Here is a 16,346-nt window from a genome sequence, read left to right as displayed (position 1 = left end):
GCACGCTTACGCGCCGATGTGCAGTTTGGCCGAAGGGCGCGTACGCGCACGCGTGGGTGGGATTAGGCGCAGGGCACAGTGTCAGCTCAGGGTTGGCCCAGCTCTCTGGAAAATGTACCAGGAGGGTAGGTGGCGCTATCGATGCGCGCGCGCACAACGTGCATACGCGTGCATTGCGCATTTGGGAACATGAACGTGTACGCGCCAGGTGCGCGTACGCGCGGGTTGGTTTGTGCATGAGGCCCAATGTTCGCATAGTGCAGGCCTAACTCTCGGGATTTTGGCTGGGGATGGAATTTTTGCATCCACGCGTACGTGCCATGTACGCGTGTGCGTGGATGGTCAAAAATGCTTGGGTTACGCGTACGCGCCAGGTGCGCACACGCGTGGGTTAGTACTCTGTTTTTCAAAATTTTTCCTAGTTCTTGCACCAAACCAAGCCTTCTAAACCTCCAAACAGCTACCAAAACACCCTAAAACCTTATTTAACATACCAAACTACCAAATAACTCAACAAACAAAACAAAACATGAAATCAAACCTATTCTACCAATATTTACAAAAGAGAAAAATGAAAAGAATTTACCATGGTGGGGTGTCTCCCACCTAGAACTTTTGTTTATTGTCCTTAAGTTGGATTTATGGGGAGCTCCATCAAGGTGGCTCGTGCTTGAAACCATCCTTGAACACCCACCAATGCTTGCATTTCCAATAAAATCCATTCTTCAAGTTCAATTTTTCCAAGCTTTGATGGAGTTCTTCATAGATTATAGGCTCCCAAAATTGATCCTCATGTATTCCCGGATCCCATATCTTGTTGCTACACCCATCTTCAAGTTGATCATCATTATTCCATTTCGGTGGTAAGCAAGATGAATTCTCGATAAAGTGACCAACAATCCTTCTAGACCCATCTAGTTTAGCACTACTCCAGCCTTTGTATTTCATGTTTGATATATCAACCAAAATGAGCCTTGATTTGCAACGCCAACCACAAAACCTTTTTCGCTTACGCTTCATCCCACAAAGTTTCCTAAGTTAGCCATCCATTTCAAGCAAACCATATTCAAGTGGGATAATAAATCTAATAGAAATGAATTTCACCCACTCAAATGAAGGTGTAGATGGCAATCTAGGCAAAGAAGCATCTAAGGATCTTGACAAAGCATAACCAACCCCCGTCCTTCTATTTCTAGGGATTTCCACCTCTTCACAAGATCTCTTACACTACAAGAAAAACACCCATTCAGGTACACTTGAAAAGTGTAGCCAAAAGTGAAAAATAATGATGCCTTAGGCTATGGCTACGCTTTTTGGGTGATTCCTATTCAGCCGTTGCCTATTCTCAAAGGCTACGCTTTTCTGCACCAAGGGCTATGCTTTTGGCGTTTGGGAATAGGCTACGCTTTTCAAGTGATGCTGTCTAGGACCAAAGGCAACGCTTTTCAGCTTTCATTTTTCCAGAATAGGCTACGCTTTTCAACGCTACTGTATCACTTGTAAAGTGTAGCCACATTGTATACCATAGCTACTTTTTATAAGCGTAGCCTTAGGTCCCTCGTTTTTTTTGTATACTATAACTACTGTATATAAATGTAGCCTTAGGTCTCGTTTTTTTTTTTTGTATACTATAGCTACTGTATATAAGTGTAGCCATATCAAAAATACTAGAATGAAGTTAATTGTAAAAATTCATACATCTCACACTAAAGTAAGCATAGCCATATCAAAATAACCATAATACCACTTAGAAGTTATTACTAATGCTCTACAAATAAGATATCCTACATAAGTATCTTCTAATAAAAGTCATTAGTCAACCATACATGTATCCATTCCCAACACTACTCTATCTTAGCCAATAAACCACAATAATAATCAGCTTAATCTTCGTTATTATCCTGTATAATTATATAAAAAAGTAGTTAGAAAAATATTCATAATGACATCCGCAATTATAAAAATTAAAAAAATAAACTCAAAACTATCAATGACTAATATCATTAATTCTTTCTATATAGTGTACAAGTTTCACCAATGCATAGTAGTGTTTCACAAATCCAAATTTAGAATTCAAAAATAAAAAAAGCATAACCTATGATTGCGATAAGAATTGCGCAAAATCATATTATGGGTTCCATGTGATTGCATACAGTATGCTCCCTTGTCTGCCAGTTACTATGCCCCTCTGGTATACTGCCTAATCCTGTTCATCTATCTATCTATCTATCTATATGATTTGCTATGGTTGTTAAAACTGTAATATTATGGTAGCAATTGCAATTGTGTGATTGTAGCAATTTAAAACTATAATTTGGAACTCCATCATGCAAGAACTACTTATGTTTGAATGGTAGGCTTTGAAGGGAATGTACATAGTTCTTTTTTTTGAAGTTAGAAAGTTATAATATAAGCCATTAGTCTCTAAAATGTTGTTTGAGTCAAGTCTGGCTTAACTACAGGGGAAAGCTCCCAAAATACCAGGTGTTTTTTTAATAATAATAAATAATAATAAAACAATCTGTCACACTCATACATGGGATTTTGTTTAAGGTAAATAAATATTGAACCACTTGAATTAACAAAGTGTAACGTAATGTAAACCAACCACTTGAGCAAGTGCCAACATATATATATATATATATATATATATATATATATATATATATATATATATTATATTGAAAATGAAAACCCTTGTCCCTCTAAAACTCTCCTTTCTAAACATAGCCTTAATTGGAAATCAAATTATTAATAGGAGGCCAATCATGACAATTCCCCTAGTGTTAATCTCACAGTAATATCAATCAAGATATCCGATCAAAAGACTAATTTAACTCTTCTTATTTAATTTTTTAACTCTTCTTCCTCCTATTTATTTGCAGCATGCTTAATGAATCATTAACAATAAAACACAAAATATAATCAAAGTCTAGGAAAATATTACCAAGCCTTTGAATTTGAATTTTTCTATTTAATCATTTTTCTTACTTTACAGTACAAAAGGTTACACAGAGTAGCTGATCAAATTCACATCCATTTACTTAAACAATACTGACACATTTCATCAAACATCTGGTGAACAAAAGCATTCTCAATAGCTAGCACAACACTGCTACTAGCTCAAACAACTAAACCAAATAAGCTAACAGAAGCAAAATAACTGTAAAAATTACAGACAAAAAAATTGTAATTGCCATATGCAACCATTTAACCACAAATTCAACACAATCATCATTTAGCAAGAATTAAATTGATATAATCAAACAAAATTAGGACCTAGCAGCAGCAGCAGCAGCAATTAAATCATTCAAGAGACAAGGGCAAAACAACAAAATGGGGCAGAAAAAAAAAGACAACTTAAAAGAAGGTAGAAATTAAGGCAAAACCGGATAGCACAGGGCAGACGAGCAGCAGGAAGAATCGAAGAAGGCAAAAGGCGAGTCGTGGTCCTCGTGGTGTAAGTTAAGGGTGTTCATGGGCCAGGGGAAGAAGGAAGCGGCGATGGAGTTCACGGCTCAGCGGCTGCGTAACAGAGGAGCGGTGACGAAGATAGCAGACGCTGGTGGACTGGTGGTGCTGGGTGAGCAGCGAGAAGCAGATAGAAGATGATGGTAGAGGCTGGGTGGGTGAGGCGGTGAGCACTGACTTCTTGTGATGTTTCTATAATCAGATGACTGAAAGAAGTAAAAATAAAAATAAATAAATAAGTTCTTCATATGTTCAAATTCATCTATAAAATAGTTTGCAGTAAGAATGTTTGTCTTTATTCAATTCCTTTGTAGACATCAACATTTTTCTTGGACAAACATTTGGGTCTCTATTCAATACTATCCTTATCCTTACCAGATGACAGGAGGTTTATGTCAGCAACATTGAGGTTATTTTATATGAGTTGACCTTGCACTTTTATAGATTAGTTTTTAATTTAAGTTATCAAGAACTTGTTTTAAAATCATGTAAACAATAAGTCAAAACTCCATGTTGTTGTATGACTGAGTCACAACATAAGTCATCATCTTGTGATATACTCAGCCACTTAATTGGAACTATCCAAAATCATTGCATAATCAGAAACGTGGTCAAACTAAAACACTGGATTAGTATATGCTAAATTCATCTTAAAAATAAAATTTATGTACCTGTAACTGATTTGTCTGAGCAATCAAACTCTCGGGAATGCTCATCAAATACTACGTTTTCCAAGACTGCCAATCACACCAAATAAAAGATTAAATCAAAATGCATTTCTCAATTCTCACTAGTCCAAAGTATACTTTGACAATCCACCATTCAATCTCTTTCATGTTCCAGTTAGAGAGAAATGATAGGAATAAAAGTCAGAATAAGCAACCCCCACCCCCCAAAAAGTCTCAGAATAAAAAACACAAGAAAAGATGAAGCTCAAACATGTTCCAGTTATTTCATTTCCAGCACAAGGGCATGTGAACCCTCTAATACGCTTGTCTCATAAATTAGCACAACATGGCTGCAAAGTTATCTTGCAAGAAAATTAGCACAAGTTGTCTCATAGAGTGAAGAGGAGGTACCTGTCACGGATTTGAACTTGTTCCATCATGGACGCCATTCTTTGCTGATAAGCTTCTGGAAGTGATTCCAAACCAGCTAGCATGCTTTTATCCATGATTCAATTTAATTCAACTCAACCTAGTGTTCTTCATTCACATTAATCATATATGATCTGTTAAACACGATTTTACAATGAAATAATATGTTGAACTAATTATGGCGAGATATATGATCTAGTATTAATCAACCCAATTAATTAGCAGATGGATCAAAATCGGATTGAGAAAACTAATCCAAATAGAAATCGGAACCTGAAGAAGAGGTCTGGGGAGATTGCAGCAGAACTTTTCAAAGGAGAGAATTGCATCCGCACCCTTGGCGTCGAAAACGGCACCGATGAAACGCCTGCAGAGACATCGAAATTGAAATTGAAATGAGAATGAAATGAAAGTTGGAGAGAGAGAGAGGTTGGGAGTACGAACAGGAAGTAATTGTAGAAGCCAAAAGTGAGGACAGGAGCATGGCAAGCCCTAGCAGCGGCGGCGGCTTCAATTGACCCTAGGAGCGACGACCGTGCACAGCGGAACAGCCTCCTTCTCTCTCGTGTCGCGTCTTCGTCCTCTGTCTCCATCTCGTCTGTGAATATACTTTCTCTCTCTCTCCTTCGGACTCCCTCCTCCACGATGGCGATGGCGGCGGCTGCAGCGGCGTTACACGGTGACCCCCTCTCACTCTCTAGTCTCTTGCTCGCGCTCTCATCTCTGTCTTCCTCCTCTCCTCCCTCTGGTTCACTCATTCTCTCGGATCTGGGTGTGTGTGTGGGAAAGGGTGCATGGCGAAGGTGAGTTAGAGTTAGGGTTTTGAACAATTAATTGGAAGTTGAGTTGCGAAGGTGAGGTGGTGAAATTTTTCTCTGATCTGATGGCAAAAGTGAGGGTGCTCGAACGTGAATGATTTAGTGATAAGGAGAAAAAATTACTAAGTGTCGTGGCTGTATTTGGCTCTAGATACATTAGGCATCACTTTTAAAATGCACCCAAAACTTAATAAATAGGCTACCTTCTAAAAGCGTCCTCTTTGATACGAAAAGTGAACTATAGATATTAACCTACGGCTACGCTTTATAAGTGATTTCTATAATACCTAAGGCTACACTTTTTAAATGATGCCACAATTGTGTATCCTTTTTTCTTATAAATAGGCAACACGGAGAAAAGCGTAACCTATTCATAGAATAGGCTACGCTTTTTAAATGTAGCTTAAAAAAAGTGTGGCTGAATGGGTATTTTTCTTGTAGTGTTAATTTCAATCCTTTGTGCATCAATTCTATCTAAGCCTTTTCCCTTATTCAAATCATAAATGGGAAGGTGAGAGAAATTTACCTCCACATTGCTTTCCATCTTATCGAGAGAACGTTCTTCATGCTCAAAAGATTCTTCACCACTAAGACTAGATGCTTGATCTTCAATCCCACGGGAACTCAATTCTTGCTCTATCCCATCCAAGTCTTCATAAGGGATATGCCTTGGAGGTTGTGCACATTCCTCCTTAGCATCAAGTTCAATCTTCTTGGAGGGGTTTTCTTCAACTCTATGTTCCCAAAGTAGTTCCGCATCTCCCAAGTCTTCAACCACTTCTTCCTTGTCTTCAACAATTAAAGCTTCCTCCAATTGTTCCAATACAAAGCAACTTCCCTCATTCTCCACCAGAGTTTCCAATCTCTCTTTCATGCTATGCTCTTCATTAGGTTCACCACATGTAGCCATGGGAGTTCCTTGAGTGTTCAAGCATTGGGATGCTAACCGGTTTACCACCTCGTCCAAGGTGGCCGTGAATTGTTGCACATCCCTTTTCATCTCCTCTTGTCCTTGAACAAGAACATCAAGGATGTCATTTATTGGAGGTTGGGATGGATGAAAGGGTTCATCATTTTGAAGGAAGGACTCATAGTAGGAAGGTGGTTCCTCTTGGTAGAGTTGTGGTGGTTTAATACTTTCCACTATTTCCACTTGTTGCACAACATGCTCCATGGTTGCTTGAAATTGACCCAATGCTTCTTGAGACGATCTCTTGACTCTTGTTTCTCTGGGATATCATGAGTAGGATCATATGGCTCTTGGATCGATAAACATGAGTATTTTTCCATGGGAGGTTGTGGTGGAAAGTAGTATTCATCTTGTGGTTAAAAATTTTCATACATTGGAGGTGGTTCATCTTGGTAATAGTATGTAGGAGGTAGCTCTTGAAAATGTTGATGTTGGAATGGTGGTGGCTCTATATGTGGTTCATATGGCTCATACGATTGTTGGAATGGTAGATATGGATTAGGGTCATATGAAGGTGGTTAGTAAGAAGGGGCTTGTGAGTATGGTTGAGTGTTATGTTGTGGATAAGGTTCATAGGCATATGGTGGTGGTTCTTGAAAGTCACAAGGAGATTCACCATAGCCATTAGATTGGTATGCATCATAGAATGGCTCTTGTTCATAGTGCATTGGTGGAGGTTGTTGCCATGAAGATTGATCATATGTATATGGCTCCTCCCACCTTTGGTTATCCCATCCTTGATGCATATCTTCATTGTAGCTCCCATTTCCTACAAGATAGTTGTAATCACACTCATAGCCAAAGTGAGAATTCATGATGGCAAGAGGAAAGGAAAATAAAATCAAATAAGAGACAAAGAAAACCAAATCCAAAAACTAGCAAGAACTAACAAAAGTAAACATATTCACACTATTCACATATATACAATAACCAATAACACAACACCATTGTAATTCCCCGGCAACGGCGCCATTTTGATGAACAGATTTTTGATTGTTTGGAATTCACAATAAACTCTCGCTACAAGTATAATTTCTAAACCAAACAATAATCCTTTCATACAAAACTTTTGTTTGTCACAAGTACAAACCCCTAAATTTATAAACCGAAGTATTGGAACCTCGGGTCGTTCTCCCTAAGAATTGCGATAAAGTGTCTTGTTATTGGTTATGAGATATTTTGGTGTTTTTGGGATAAGAGACAAGAAAAGTAAATGGCAATGAAAGTAAACTAATAGCTAAAAAGGTCTTGGTAAGGTTTGGTGGTCAAGGATCTCTATCCTAATCACTAACCACAACATGAGAATTGGCAAGGATCAATCCCATTAAGTCATCTTCTAACTAGTAGTAAAGGAAAGTCAAATGAGCTATATCAATCAAAGTCCATAAGTCCTAGTTCTTCACCAATTCAATTAGTGAGATCAAGAGTTAATGGCTCTCAATCATCAATTACTTGAACATTAGTAAATCAAGAGTTCCTAAGTTACCTTCTCAAGCCAAGAACATAAAATTCTACTCTAAAATCCAACCAAGCATTTTATCAAACACTTGGAAGGCATAAATGGAAAGCATAGTAAAATTTCAAGAAAAGTAAATCTACACTACTCAATTGCAAGGAATTAAACAACAATAAAGTAAATCAACAATAAAAGAACATGAATCATAAATTGCATTAAAGAAAAATGGAAGAACAAAGTGCATCAACATAAAAGTAGAAAATTACAAGAATTAAATGCTAAACTAGAGAGAAGAGATGTAGAAGAAGAAGAATTAATAAAGGAAAAGTAAATCTAAGCATGAAATTAACCTAGATCTAAGAATTCCTAATCTAGATCTAACCTACTCCTAATTCTAGAGAGAAGAGAGTGCTTCTCTCTTTAGAAACTAACTAAAGCATGATAAAACTAAAATAAAACTCGCTAACTAACTATATGTCCCATCCCTCTTTATTCCTTGGGTTAAATAGAATCATAAATGAGTTGGATTGGGCCCACAAGGCTTCTAAAATCGCTGGCCACAAGTTGCATTAAGTGAATCATGTGCAACCATCGGCGTATACGCATAGAGTGCGCGTGCTTGCCCTTAAACGTTATGCAACTACTGCAAATCTTATATCATTTCGAAGCCCCGGATGTTAGCTTTCCAATACAACTAGAATCGCATCATTTGGATCTTTGTAGCTCAAGTTATGGTAGATTAAGTGCAAAGAGGTCGGCTTGACAGCTTTTGCGATTCCTTCATTTCTTCATGAGTTCTCCATTTTTACATGCTTTTTCTTCATTCCCTTGATCCAATCTTTGCCTCCTAAATCTGAAATCACTTAACAAACATATCAAGGCATATAATGGAATTAAGGTTTATTAAAAATTTTTATTCTAAGACCAAAAAAGCATGCTTTCACTCTTAAGCACAATTAAAGGAGAAGTTACAAAACCATGCTATTTCATTGGATACATAGGAGAAAAGTTGACAAAACCCTCTAATTCAACACAAGATAAACCCCAAAAATGGGGTTTATCAAAGTCCAACTTAGGACTCTAAACCAATGTGCTCGGTGGGAGACACCCCACCATGGTAACATATTTCAATTTTATCTTTTGTTTATAGCTTTTTGTATTAATTGCTTTCTTGTGATATAATGAGTAGTTTACGTTTGGTTTGAAAATTTTGAGTTGAATGAGTTAAATTACTTGTGGACCATGAAATTGTGCTTGTTTGAATGATTTGGGGTTGGTTTGTTGCTATGCTAAGGGTAAGAACCTTAGTTTTGAAGAAAAAAAATTTTATGAAACAAGGGCATCTGTGCGTATGCACCCACCTGTGCGTGCGCACAAAACTATGTTTTTCGCCATCTATGCCGCCGCACACACCTGTGCATACGCGCGCAACTTAATGTGCCCTCTGGTCACAGTGCCAGCACAGCTTGTGCGTGCACGCTGCCCTGTTTTCTCTGATCTGTACGTGCGCACAGCTGCGTGCGTACACACACAACCCCTCTCATACTTCATCTGTGCAGCTGCACAGACGTGTACGCTCGCACACAACTTGAGAGCCCCTCTGGTGGGAGCAAGGGAACAGCTTGTGCGCGTGAACAACCTCCCCCATTTCTAACCACTGTGTGTGCGCACGGACCTGTGTGCGCATGCACACATGCCTTTGTCCCTAAGTAAAAAGAAAAAAAGAGAGCCTGTCTGTACGGTCGCACATCTTTGTGCATCCGCACGTCCTTTTGCAACCTCTCTGGTCACAGCAATCGCACGTTGTGTGCGTTCGCAACCTTTCTTAGTTTCGCTCTCTATGCGTCCGCACGCGACGCGTTCTGGGCAATAACAGGGCAATCTGCCCTGTTGAGAGGCAGCTTTCTTCTTTTCTTTCTTTGTTCATTGTCACAGCTCTCTCTCCCTCTTGTCTTCCCAGCCCTGCCGTCGGCCACCGCCGCTGTCAGCCCACCGCCGTCGATCTCTCTCTCTCTCTTTCTCTCTTTCTCTTCTCTTCTCTTCTCTTTTCTTTCTTTCTTTCCCTTCCCTTTTTCTCTATACATCACCAGTGAGTACTCTCTCTTCTGGTGCTTCTTTTTCCGGCGAACCCAACCGCCACGATTTCACAGTGGCTATAAGGAGTGCCATTGTTCCTCCCTCATTCTTGTTATATTCAACCTTTATATCTTTGGTTCTTGTTTTTCCTTTCTTATGTTAATATTTTTGCAATTGCTTTCATTTCTTTTATGTTTCTTAGATTTCATTAGTTGCTTTCTTTATTATTTCTTTATATTGCAAAGTGTTGTTGCTTGACTGTTAGGATAGTTATGATCAAATTTGAGCTTAATTGTGATGAACTTGCACATTGTATACCACGTGCTCGATAAAATGCCTCAATGAACATTTTGTTTGATTTATATGACTTGGCCATCATATGTGTTCAATTTATCTCTTGTTAGGCATATTGTATGAATGGTGCAACTTCTATTATGACTTTTGATGGTAGGAAATTGAAATCATCAATGCATTTACTTTTTGTTGATGTGAAGTTTTGGTTGTGAATGCATTGTGTTGGTGCCATCTAAGTTTCATGGTTCATCTTGGAATTTCAATTAAGTAACCACTCTACTAATGTTCAACTTTTTATGATGTCTTGATCAAACATCTTTTGGGCTTCCAATTGAGAACATTGTATGTGTGATTACCACTTTTTGAGGATGAACAATGGACAATTCCCTTTTGGGTGCTCTCTTGAAGTTGTGTGCATTTCTCGGTTTTATATTTGCAACTTGAGCACTAAATCGTGAAGCTTTGAGCTGTGAATTGCCTTAAGGGTGTGATTGCCGTGATATCCAGCCGGTGTGTGTGTTCCAACCGCGCGTATCATTGGAATATACACACCGTGTTTTTGTAAATCACATTATTTCTACCAGCTCTTTTAACATTCTTAGTGCTTCCTCATTGATTTTACTTTATTGTTGCCCTATGATCTCGAAGTTCTTTTCCTTGCATTTTCAGGATGATGAAGAAGGGTAAGACACCGGTTACTTCGCCAGTTGAGCAAACTACCGCTCACTCTCCTGACATTTGGTGGGATCGCCAAGGCCATAGATCGGATAACTTGGTTAACCGGAGAGCCAACTATCAATACAAGGCTATTAAGAAGCGTACCATCCATTGGGAGCGGCCGTTGAAGGTTCCAAGCCAATACAAGGCGACTATCCACCAAAGGATTGCCTCACTTCATTGGGAGTTTCTCGAGCGAGAACCCATTGAAATCAATGAGACTATGGTGCGGGAATTTTATGCAAACTACCAAGCTTGGGAAGCGAAGTCAGTCTTCTTCTGGCGAAAGATGTTGGATACATCTAATCAAGCTCTAGAAGCTATTCTGGACATCCCCCACTTTCCACTTGAGAAATATGAATATTCCAAGATAAAGGTGGATGTCTTCAAAGGAAGAGTATCTCTGACTCTCATCCTTGAGAGAATAGGCCGTCCTGGTGCATCTTGGGAGTATAGCAAGGGGAGGAATTCTGTTCCCACTAGTATTGCATACTCTGATTTGAATGCTGAAATGCGTATATGGCATCAGATTGTGGCGGACTACATCATTCTGAGCACCCACACTACCCATGTGAGATTTAGAACTGCTTTGCTACTTTGGGCTATTATGCAAGGGAAGCATATAGCCATCTTGCCTTTATTGCGCAAATCAATTTGGAAATTGGTTGACAAGAAAAATATCAACATTCCATTTCCGTCGATGGTGATGCGCTTAGCAAACGCAGCGGGGGTAGCGAGGCGACCAATGGACATTATGCTCCGGACTCTTAGAGGCAACAAATTCATTCCGAGGGGAGATTTTGGAAAGATCAATAAACATTACACCCTCCAAGAGGAAAACACCCATAGCACTACCATCAACTCTACCAAACTGAGGAACCGAACAAAAAAAACCCCAAAAAATATCCTTTCCCTGACTAAACCTAACCCTAACACATCACTAACATACACATAATGCCGCACTCACAAATGACACACATCACCCTCTTCACTCTCCCACAATCGTTCCCTCACTCACACACTCACAATAGTTTCCTCACTCAGAGACGCTGCATAACACAGCGCTACTGCTGTCACGCATAGAGAGCGACTGAGCGAGCGCTTCTTCCTGCACCTTTCAACTTTGACAACCGAATTGTCATTGATGAGTGGATAATTTATATGCTTTTTGGCATTGTTTTTTACATAGTTTTTAGTATGTTTTAGTTAATTTTTAATATATTTTTATTATTTTTTAAATAAAAATCACATTTCTGGACTTTACTATGAGTTTGTGTTTTTCTGTAATTTCAGGTATTTTCTGGCTGAAATTGAAGGACCTGAGCAAAAAATCTGATCCAGAGGCTGAAAAAAGACTGCAGATGCTGTTGGATTCTGACCCTGATACACTCGAAATGAATTTTTTCAAGCTGAAGAAGCCCAATTGGCGTGCCCTTAATTGCGTTGGAAAGTAGACATCCTGGTCTTTCCAGAAATATATAATAGTCCATACTTTGCCTGAGTTTTGATAACGCAAACTAGCGTTTAAACGCCCACTTTCTATCCTATTCTGGCGTTAAATCCCAGAACTGGCATAAAAGCTGGAGTTAAACGCCCAAACTGGCACCAGAGCTGGCGTTTAACTCCAAGAAAAGTCTCTTCATGTGAAAGCTTCAATGCTCAGCCCAAGCACACACCAAGTGGGCCCGGAAGTGGATTTCTACATCATTTACTTATTTCTGTAAACCTTAGGTCACTAGTTCATTATAAATAGGACCTCTTGCTATTGTATTTTCATCTTTAGATCATTTTTGAGACTATCTTGGTATCACTTTTGATCTCTTGATCACGTTTAGGGGGCTGGCCATTCGGCCAAGCCCGGACCTTGTTCTTATGTATTTTCAATGGTGGAGTTTCTACACCCCTTAGATTAAGGTGTGGAGCTATGCTGTTCATCATGAATTAATGCAATTACCACTATTTTTCTATCCAATTCAAGCTTATTCTTATTCTAAGATATTCATTCGTATACACGAACATGATGAATTTGATGATTATGTCACACTCATCACCATTCTCACCTATGAATGCGTGCCTGACAACCACTTCCGTTCTATATAAAAATGAGATTGAATGCATATCTCTTAGCCTCGAGATCAGAGTCTTCGTGGTATAAGCTAGAATCAATTAGTAGCATTCTTGAGATCCGGAAAGTCTAAACTTTGTCTGTGGTATTCCGAGTAGCATCTGGGATGGGATGACTGTGACGAGCTTCAAACTCGCGAGTGTTGGGCGTAGTGACAGACGCAAAAAGGATCAATAGATCTTATTCCAACATGAGTGAGAATCGACAGATGATTAGCCGTGCGGTGACAGTGCATTTGAACCATTTTCACTGAGAGGACACATGGTAGCCATTGACAACGGTGATCCCCCAACATACAGCTTGCCATGGAAGGGAGTACGCCTGATTGGATGAAAGCGATAGGAAACAGAGGTTCAGAAGCAATAAGCATCTCCATACGCTTATCTGAAATCCTACCATTGAATTACATAAGTATTTCTATCTTATTTTCTGTTTTAATTATGATTTTAATTATCAAAATCCCATAACCATTTGAATCCGCCTGATTGAGATTTACAAGGATGACCATAGCTTGCTTCAAGCCGACAATCTCTGTGGGATCGACCCTTACGTAAGGTATTACTTGGACGACCCAGTGCACTTGCTGGTCAGCTGTACGGAGTTGTGTGAAAAGTGTGCGATTACGATTTCATGTACCAAGTTTTTGGCGCCGTTGCCGGGGATTGTTCGAGTTTGGACAACTGATGGTTCATCTTGTTGCTCAGATTAGGTAATTTTATTTTATTTTTAAGCTTTTTATTTTCGAAAAATTCAAAAAAATTTTTAATTTTGTTCTTCAGAGTTTTTAAGAACGAATTCTAGAGTTTCAGATGATACTTTTATCATCACAGGAGCCAGTTGATTCCCATCAATTTGGCTGTTATATGTAATGTCCTGCTGAAGCTTGTTTAGCCCTGTCTAATTTCTTTAGACTGAAGTTTTAGACTAACATTGCATGATTCCTAGAATTCTCATTAAGAATTTTGGATTCCTTGTTTTCTTTTTCCAAATAATTTTCAAAAAATATATAAAAAAATTAATAAAATCATAAAAATAAAAAATAATTTGTGTTTGAGTCTAGTGTCAATTTTTAAGTTTGGTGTCTTGCATATTTTTAATTTTCCTGCATTTTTCAAATATATGCATTATGTTCCTCATTGATCTTCAAGTTGTTCTTGATGATTTTCTTGGGTCTGATATTTAAATTCTCTTATTTTGTGTCTTTTGTTGTTTCTTATTGCACTCTCAATTTGTTAGTGTCTCTGATATGAAAATTTATAAGTTTGGTGTCTTGCATGCATTGTTTATTTGATCTTAGTCTTCCATGATTAGCTTCATTTTGTTATTTCTCATCATTAAAAATTCAAAAAAAAATTTTTCAAATTATGTCTTTTCAAGTCAATAAGACAGAGAATTGAAGATTCAGAACATACAGTAGAGGAATTACAGAGAAAAATCTGGGCGTTCAAAACGCCCAGTGAGGAAGGAAAACTGGCGTTTAAACGCCAGCTAGGGTACCTGGCTGGGCATTAAACGCGCAAAAGGGTAGTATTTTGGGCGTTAAACGCCAGAATGGATACCATTATGGGCGCTTAACGCCAGGATGGCACAGGAGGGGAGGTTTTGTTTACAATTCAAATCTTTTTCAAATCTTCAAAATTTTTCAAAATCACATCTTTTTCACATCATATCTTTTTCAAATCACATCTTTTTTAATTTTCTTTTTAATATTTTCGAAAATTCCAAAATGATTTTCAAAATCCTTTTCTTATTTTTATTTTATATTTTCAAAATTAATGCTAATATTCAATATGATTGACTCAAAATCTCAAGTTGTTACTTGCTTATTAAGAAAGGTTCAATTCTTAAATTTTAAAATCATATCTTTTAGTTTCTTGTTAGTTAAGTAATCAACTTTAATTTTCAAAATCAAATCCTCTTAAATTGTTTTTCAATCATATCTTTTCAATCATATCCTCTCAATTACATCTTTTTCAAAATAATTTTCAATCATATCTTTTTATTGCTAATTTCTAATTCTTTTTCAAAATCACTTAACCACTTTCTCACTTTTAATTTTTGAAAACCATCAACCACTTTTTCAAAATTTCTTTTAATTAATTTAAATTTTTTTTAATTTTGTTTTTGAAAATTTACCCACCTCCTCACCCTCTTCTATTTAAGGACTAACACTTCTCCTCTATTAGCAATTTGGACTCTGTCCCTCTCTATAAGTTCAAATTCTCCTCTCTACCTTATCCTTCTATTCTTCTTTTCCTCTGACACCTCAAGAAATCTCTATACTATGACATAGAGGATTCTATACTTTCTTATTCTCTTCTCTTTCATATGAGCAGGAACAAGGATAAAGGCATTCTTGTTGAAGCTGATCCTGAACCTGAAAGGACCTTGAAGAGAAAGCTAAGAGAAGCTAAAGCACAACTCTCTGGAGAGGACCTAACAGAAATTTTCGAAAGAGAAGAAGACATGGCAGCCGAAAATAACAACAATTCCAACAGTGCAAGGAAGATGCTTGGTGACTTCATTGCACCTTCTTTTGACTTCTGTGGAAGAAGCATCTCAATCCCTGCAATTCGAGCAAACAACTTTGAGCTTAAACCTCAATTAGTTTCTCTAATGCAGCAGAATTGTAAGTATTATGGACTTCCATTAGAAGATCCTCATCAGTTTTTAGCTGAATTCTTGCAAATCTGTGACACTGTTAAGACCCATGGGGTTGACCCTGAAGTCTACAAACTTATGCTCTTCCCTTTTGCTGTAAGAGACAGAGCTAGCACATGGTTGGACTCACAAGCTAAAGAAAGCATGAACTCTTGGGAAAAGCTGGTCAATACCTTCTTGGCAAAGTTCTTTCCACCTCAAAAATTGAGTAAGCTTAGAGTGGAAGTCCAAACCTTCAGACAGAAGGAAGGCGAATCCCTCTATGAAGCTTGGGAAAGATACAAGCAATTGATCAAAAGGTGTCCTTCTTGCATGCTTTCAGAATGGAGCATCATATGCATATTCTATGATGGTCTGTCTGAACTGTCCAAGATGTCATTGGACAACTCTACTGGTGGATCTCTTCATCTGAAGAAGATGCCTGAAGAAGCCCAGGAACTCATTGAAATGGATGCAAATAACCAATTCATGTATACTTCTGAATGAAATCCTGTGAATAATGGGACAACTCAGAAGAAAGGAGTTCTTGAGATTGATACTCTGAATGCCATATTGGCTCAGAACAAAATATTGACTCAGCAAGTCAATATGATTTATCAGAGTCTGTTTGGAATGCAAGCTGCAACAGACAGTACTAAGGAAGCTTCCGCTGAAGAAGAAG

General features: G+C 38.2%; 1 non-coding gene across 1 annotated transcript; it reads right to left on the bottom strand.

Moving 5' to 3' along the window:
• Positions 1-15,895: 15,895 nt before the first annotated feature.
• LOC112768223 (small nucleolar RNA R71) lies at positions 15,896-15,999 on the bottom strand. Its single transcript, XR_003185661.1, has one exon. It is a non-coding gene; the product is annotated as a small nucleolar RNA R71 (small nucleolar RNA).
• Between the last annotated feature and the right edge of the window lie 347 nt (positions 16,000-16,346).

The sequence above is a fragment of the Arachis hypogaea genome, chromosome 17 (assembly GCF_003086295.3).
Source record: "Arachis hypogaea cultivar Tifrunner chromosome 17, arahy.Tifrunner.gnm2.J5K5, whole genome shotgun sequence".
NCBI classification, from domain to species: domain Eukaryota; kingdom Viridiplantae; phylum Streptophyta; class Magnoliopsida; order Fabales; family Fabaceae; genus Arachis; species Arachis hypogaea.
This window is presented reverse-complemented; position numbering and strand designations above follow the sequence as displayed.